This window comes from Rhipicephalus microplus, chromosome X (assembly GCF_043290135.1).
Source record: "Rhipicephalus microplus isolate Deutch F79 chromosome X, USDA_Rmic, whole genome shotgun sequence".
NCBI lineage: Eukaryota > Metazoa > Arthropoda > Arachnida > Ixodida > Ixodidae > Rhipicephalus > Rhipicephalus microplus.
In genome coordinates, this window is record NC_134710.1 from 104,599,776 (window position 1) to 104,606,765 (window position 6,990).

Below are 6,990 nucleotides of genomic sequence, written 5' to 3' on the forward strand. Positions count from 1 at the left end.
CGACGGTGATCGTTTACCCCAGGTGTGCATCACTAAATGATGTATTCGAAGTGTGCCCGTTAGAGATGATTTCATATCAGGCCTATAAACGACAATTCAGCCAACATTTTAGGAGGGATTTTACACTTTCATCCCGCTTTTTCGCAATGTTCTGAAGGTGATCAAAATGTTTTATTTAAAAGCCCGTCCAGAAACGGTGATGTGATTTAATATTTTTCAGCGCAATTGGCCCATTAAAAATGATGGATGAAAGGTTTAAATTACAACCCGAAATAGCGAAGTGGCTTTGCGGGCATGATATGGAATCATTTTTAACATGTAAACCCAGGATACATCTTTTCATGAAGAATACCTGGTGTAAACGATCACCATAGGCCACTACCTGAAACATTTATACAAACAACTTAGACAATATATACCCTAATTATGATGCTAATTATTATTAGGACCATGTGCATTAATTATCAGAAGCCAAAAACGATGCTTTGAAACGTCATAAAAACAGCTTAGACAAACTATACATCAATTATGATGGTAATTATTATTAGGACCATGTGAATTGATTACCAGAAGCCAAACACAGCACTCTAACGCTGCCTTTCAGGCTATCTACTGCATTATAAATGTGCCCCGTGGTATTATGAGACGCCTGTATCGAACCGGCCCTTTAATGCTCCAAGCGGGAAGATATCGTTCCATCAATTCAGCACTGTAGCCCTTTTGACCTTTTGTACAGCCGTATTGCTAAAACAAGTGACAATCAGTCATATGACATGCATTATTCGCTTCCGAATAGCCCCCGCTGAAACTTCAAGCTAACGTGTTGTGCAGCGAAGGCAAGGCAAAGGCAACCTTCGTGCTACCTTGTGGTTGTCCAGATAATTTTTTTTCTCGTTTCAGATAAGCACTACTCTTTTGAAACTTTCCGAATGTCTTGCTAACAAAAAATACTGTGCAACATTATACAAGTCGTATTTTTACTTTAACCGCTACATTTGGAAAGTTAGGCCACAACATGAGTCAAGCTACCGTTCTTTCAACTTTGTCACAATATTCTGGCAACACTTTTCTGTCATTCGCTCCCGAAGTAGTTTAATAATTTATTATAGCAACATATAAAACAGGAGATTTAAATATATTACCGGCGAAAACATTTGCGCTTTAAAAAAAAACGCTAAACATGCCGCTTATAGCGATTATTTTCTAAGGCGAAAGATAAAGTTCAAATGAAATGGAATTAGCTATCATGTTCATAAAAGAGAGGTGCCTTGGCATTAAGTAAAAAATTGTCTTGTAGCAATTGCTCGAACCAGTGGTATTATATGAATTCTTTAGCACGACGCAGTTTTATTATACTGTGCCCAAAGCTTGAAGCGACCTCTAGGCAATCAAAGCCGATCAAAAGCAGAAGTCGAAATCTATGTGGAGCGATGCTTATGTGAAATGATTATTAAGATACTACGACATAAAATAGTTGTGCGAATTTTTCCTTATGTTCATCATACGAGTATATGCAGCTACGCAGGCACGCAAATGAATAGGATGCAATTCCGTTCTACAAAATCAGTTCTCATGTCTTACTTGTCAGAAGAGCGACCTGATTATGAGACACGCCGCAGCGGATTCGACTCGATAGACTAAAGTAAACAACCTAAGGTTTTTCCACGTGCATACAAATCTAAGCAGAATGAAGCGCTCTTGCATGCCACCTCCATTGGAAAGAGGTTATACGCGGTCGCATGCCATATCGCTCAGCATGACGGAACCAAATGGCCCCGTGCATTTACAAAATGTTCTGAGGCCCTTCTCACAAAGCTGTTCGTCTCTTAACTTGTGGCCGTGGGAAATAAAATGACTGACACTATGACTGCTTCATGTAAGCTATGTCTGGCTCATGTAAACATTAAGACACTTTTGTTAATATTGACCTTAATGTTTTCTGAACTAGACATTTCTCGGACAGGGTAGTATTTATTTCTCGTACGGCTTAACGTCGAGCTTTTTAGCATCTTCAGTAGCTTGCTGGTATAGCCATTGTATTTCACGTGTTGCCTACGTTTCACAAATGTGACAGATGTGTGAGTATGTTCAATGTCATGATTAGTTAAGTAGAAAGCGCACCGTTGCGTCATACCGTTAGTTTGTTACTGATGCCGAACACCGCAGCTGCGCATGCGCAGAATTCACCAAGCTTTCACCTCCATGTTTATAGCCTTGATCAACGTCAATACTTGTGGCGTCATCGCTTCGATGGAAGTTGACTGTTGATGGTGTGATGACTGTTGAACCGTTTTCTCACGGAAACAAGAACCTTTGAACACTGGTGCCAGTCGTCGTTCACTCGAACAACCTAGAAGCACTCTACTGTGTATACGTGGGCATGTGCGTATGTGCGTGCGTGTGTGGTGCATGTGTGTATACTACTGTATATATGAGAGTGAGTGAATGAACGAGAGCGCGTGCGTATTGTTTGTTTGTTTGTGTGTGTGTGTGCGTGTGTGCGTGTGTGCGTGTGTGCTTGTGTGCGTGCGTGCGTGCGTGTGTGTGTGTGTGTGTGTGTGTGTGTGTGTGTGTGTGTGTGTGTGTGTGTGTGTGTGTGTGTGTGTGTGTGTGTGTGTGTGTGCGTGCGTGCGTGCGTGCGTGCGTGCTCGAGCACCAAGTACGTGGGGCAATAGCAGAGAATTGTCTCAATGTCTGTCAATAAAAATGCTGCCATTTCAAAGACACATGAAATTGTCTGAAGGTAAGATATACATAAAAGCAAGGAGGATAAGAAACTACATGGGGAAAGGGGTGAGTATGCTAAACCCTGAGCTACGAACCCGTTGCAAAAGGAAAAGTGATAGCAAAAAACCGCATTCCAGGTTAAACGTCCCCGACAATGTATTCGACTGTCTCCAACCTTCTACTCAACTGCCGGAGAGTACCAATACCATTTCATTTGTCGAAGCCAGTTTTCACAGTATTATTATTTTGTTTTGTCTCGGCCCTACTGGTACCTGATTATCGCGATGGTCATTAAAACCTGTTGTGAATAAGTGTATTGTGTAGATGTGATGACGACACGAAGGTTATCATAATAGTCTAGCAAAATAATTAAATCCCTTTAACATATCAGGAGAGAAGATTGTATCACTGGTGGTAAAAAGGCAGGGCTTGCGCATGAGTACAGCAACAGTGATTCTTGTCTGGAGGAAAGGGCAACGAGTGACCTCACCAGAATAAGAAGTGCTAGATGGGGCTTCGTGAAATTTTACTCTCAGCGTCCCAGGCAATTTGTTCCGAAATTTATTCAACATCCTCATAGTCGGACAGACCCAAAGTAATGTTGCTAGCCGTCGCTTGGAACAAGTCGTATGCGATTTTCGTTTCCATTTAGTGTAATTCTGTAGTACGTTATTAGAAATTAATGATCTTTTGAACTGTTAGGACTGGAGTGGTTTCCTGTATTGCGGGGTTTACTTCAGTTCTAAACCGTATAGAGCGACAAGACTCTGAATCGAAGTTCACCACGACACTTCGTCATCAAGCCTTGCAGAAGATCAAGAAGAAAAGCCCGTTTACCGAAACGTCGGCGTGAACACACACACCCTGTTCTTCCTTTTTTATTGCACTTTATCGGGGGCACTTTTGCTTTGATCATATTATTTCATAGGCTCGTTAATCGCTGCCAACATATCATTGTTTTCTTTTTCAGTGAATAATTGCTTACGCCGCGGACTTCAGGAACAACTAACGTGAGAAGTTAGCGAGCTATTCCATGAGCTCTTCGAGCATTGGCATGGAATCACTTTTCAGGGGGTGCCAAGCCTTGTCATTGGAATCGCCCCGCTGCGGTGGTCTAGTGGCTAAGTTACTCGGCTGCTGACCCGCAGGTCGTGGGATCGAATCCCAGCTGCGGCTGCTGCATTTCCGATGGAGGCGGAAATGTTGTAGGCCCGTGTGCTCAGATTTGGGTGCACGTTAAAGAACCCCAAGTGGTCGAAGTTTCCGGAGCCCTCCACTACGGCGTCTCTCATAATCATATGGTGATTTTGGGACGTTAAACACGACAAATCAATCAATCAATCAATCAATCAATTGTCATTGGAATCCGCGTGTTCTTTGCTCATAAACAGAGATTTTGGTTATGAGAGGGAAAAGAAGAGGAAAGTGAGCCCCGTAACTGTCTGCATCAGCGTGCGACACCTCAACAGTAGCTCACAAGATATTTGGGTGAGGATGAATTAAAAGGATAGAATTAAAGGTATATATATATATATATATATATATATATATATATATATATATATATATATATATATATAGAGAGAGAGAGAGAGAGAGAGAGAGAGAGAGAGAGAGAGAGAGAGATGCGCTGGGACAGCGAGCGAGGACATAAGAGAGATAGGAAAGATATAAGCACGATCACAGGAGTCCGAGAACGGGACACCACTTGCGAGAGCTCTTGTCGGCAACAGAAGATGGCGCAGGGCTAATCCAGTCGGCCAGAGCTACGCTGTCGTCGGAGATCGCGAGGGCACAACCGGTCGGCACGGAATCCAGGGAGCGAGTCGCTCATAAACAGCAAAGAACACGCCGATGCTGCTGCTCGATTTGCATACGAAAATGGCTACGGCGTACAATATTTCATATTAATGTCGACGAGAGATGCTGCAATCGAATTTTTTAAGCTTAGAAAAGAATTCATAAAGTCATTATGTAACACGGAAAATTTACAGCATGCACGAGTGCACCGAGTAAATAAATCAGACAGGTCAACTTAGGCCCACCTTTTGGGTTCTCGACTCTAGATGACGGTATGGAGCGTCATCTCTTTATTAAATCATTGTTGAAAGTCAGTGCTCTTTTCTTTTCTTGTTTCTTCGCTTCCGTTTTACATTGTAACTACTTTTAAGTTGCGCTGTTCGTATATTCATATATATCGAGATGACGGTGCTTTGCCGACTGTCCATGGCTTGGTGTCGCTTTTGTCAAATCTTTTGCCTTCCGAATCTGGACGCAAGACAGTGTTGCTTGAAACCACTGTGACAGCGAAGAAGACTATAGAATTACCCTTTGTCCTTGCTAGAACACCCACAGGCTGCCGTTAGTTGTGGGATTGTCCCGGCTTGACAACTGTATACCTTCTGAACAGACAGTATTAGCTTGCCGCGCTAAACTTCGGTGCAGCGGAAATGTAACGGTTTATTGAATTTCTTTTTTTTCGCGGCAGGGGCCGATTGGATAGACAATCGGGCTTCTCTCCTTACCTTTTGTCTGTTTGCTTGTTTGCTCTTGCGCGCCTGTGTTTCTTTCCGCGCTTTCTTTTTTTTTCATTTTAATAAATGCGTTCATAAAGAAGTCGGTGCCTATGTGGGGCTCCGGCTACTTCTCTTCCCTTACATGATAGTGTTCTCTGAGAAATTTAATAACCACAACGTAGTGAAAACCCACACGTAAACAAACATTAACTTACTTAATCCCATTACAATTTATTTGTCTACGCAATATGTATAGAAGATTGACTGATATGGGGGGTTTAACGTCCCAAAACTACCACATGATTGTGAGAGACGCCGTATATAGTGAAGGACTGCGAAAATTTTGACCAAATATGTATAGGAGATCTCAAACATCATATATGTTGACACTCACGGATTTTTTATTTCCTTCTTTCGGCTTCCCCCGAGTATAGGGTAGCAGACGGTATGTTTCGAACCTGGTTTACCTTCCTGCGTTTCCTTTGTTTGTTGCTATTTATAATAGAAGTACAATGAGTATTGTCTTACTTGCTCCAAGTGACCAGCAACACTACCTCAGTTCTGTCCAGCTACGGTGAACTTCTGTGTTCTTAACTTTCAGCGCAAGTTATCTGGGACACGTGCAGAAAAAGTCTTTTGGAATAGCAGACTAGCAGTCCCGCTCTGATTAGCTCCATGATGTGGAACCTTCAAAGTGTGTTACGAAACACATAAATGTTCATTTATTAGCTCTGCAAGTCATAGCTAACTAGAACGCCAAGGCACTTCTGAGCACAATTTTTTGAACCTGTAGATAATTGCTCAGTCAACATGAGTTCAGTTCTCGTCAGCTTCATTTTGTAATTGCTTATATAATTTCATCAGTAAAATTATTCGATAAAAAGGTATTTGATAAGGTCTTCCTAACCACGTACTCTATGCGGACCTAACAGCCAAGAATATAGTAGTTCATTTTTTTAGTATTGTCTACCGAAAAAACATTAGTATGAGGTATACCATAAAATCCCAAGCAAGCGTCTCTCTCCACCTTACGGTGACAGAAATTCGACAAGATTAGGAAAGAGGGTCATTGCCCGGTCTCGGATCGGAATTCAAGATCCCGGTGTAAAATTCTCACGTGCTTCCGCTGAAATACTTTGTTGAATACATGCATTCATTGTCGTTATATTCGCCCTCGATGAGTGAATAAAAACAGTGACTGAAGCAGCGGAAATCGCGGAAAGGCAGTGAGGGGCTGGCGGGGGGAAAGAGAAGGTCTTTTCGAGTCATTGGCAGATGTCTCAAATATTCCGAAAGAAAGAGAGATAGCTAAGTAGGAATTTCACTGTATTCAAACTATAACGTGTTACGTAAGTCAAAGCAATGACTATTTGAAAAAGCACCCCTTTCTTAAGCTGTATAACATAGGCTTGAGTTTCGTGTTTTTCTTCGTCGCTCTGTGTATGTGGAAATTTTCATCTTGAAAAGCAACTGAGATGTGTATGTGGAAATTTTCATCTTGAAAAGCAGCTGAGATGTTTTGACGCGGTCTTTGGGCGCCGAGTTTTCAACCGCATTATGGTAGAGACGGTAGTGGGAGACAGGCTAAAGCTACCGCCTCAACATACCAGTAATATTGGCACTGGCGCACTCTAAGCCAGGTCCTCGTCCATTATAGACCTCTACTCATGTCATGGGGGTGCTCTCACCTGTATGTGCTAATAGAATAATTACAAAAAAAATGTTGTGATTGCCTTTAGTATAGGTG